This window comes from Cucumis melo, chromosome 9 (assembly GCF_025177605.1).
Source record: "Cucumis melo cultivar AY chromosome 9, USDA_Cmelo_AY_1.0, whole genome shotgun sequence".
Classification (NCBI taxonomy): Eukaryota; Viridiplantae; Streptophyta; class Magnoliopsida; order Cucurbitales; family Cucurbitaceae; genus Cucumis; species Cucumis melo.
The window spans coordinates 2,659,208-2,659,938 of NC_066865.1; the positions used below are offsets into that span (position 1 = coordinate 2,659,208).

The window sequence follows — 731 nt, forward strand, 5'->3', positions numbered from 1 at the left end:
CGGACTGAAGAATTCTTGAACAAAATCATCAAAAGAAATTTAATTATGGGGTAATTTTGATTATAATATTACTATAATAGAATTAATTACATACCATATTTACATATGATATATAATAAATGTAAATCTTGGTCCACTTTCCTTATTTCATTTTTTTAATTTTTTTTAATATATAATTAATAATAAAGATGAGTAGTTTGATCTTTTGAGTTTTACATTTGTCTAAAATTGAAGCTTATTGGGACATTTATGAAATATTGAATTTGTCAATATTAGGTCAAAGTTGTAATAAAACATTCTATTTTATACTATATTATTCAAAACCCATTTTTCTATTGGAAAATTCGTGCAAATATAAGAATAGAAAATATAAAAATAGCAGTTGCTATTTTTTTATTTATTTATGATCAAATATAAGAATAGAAAATATAAAAAATATATATTCCATTGCCGGGAATTGAACCCGGGTCTCCTGGGTGAAAGCCAGATATCCTAACCGCTGGACGACAATGGATCTTATGATAATTTAATTAAATATAATGTTACATTAACTTAATGAAATGATTTAAGGTTGGAGGGTTGATTTTATCTGAAAATTTTCTTCCTACAAAATAAAATTAGGTTACTAATAAACAAAATTACAACTTTTAAAATTAAATAATTTTTCTAAAAAACAAAGATTAGATAAATTTTTTTGTTTAAGTTATTATCTCCAGCATGAAATTAGATAA

The 731-nt window shown here is 22.6% G+C and overlaps 1 non-coding gene across 1 annotated transcript; it reads right to left on the minus strand.

The window, feature by feature from the left end:
- Positions 1-442: 442 nt before the first annotated feature.
- TRNAE-UUC (transfer RNA glutamic acid (anticodon UUC)) lies at positions 443-514 on the minus strand. Its single transcript has one exon. It is a non-coding gene; the product is annotated as a tRNA-Glu (tRNA).
- Between the last annotated feature and the right edge of the window lie 217 nt (positions 515-731).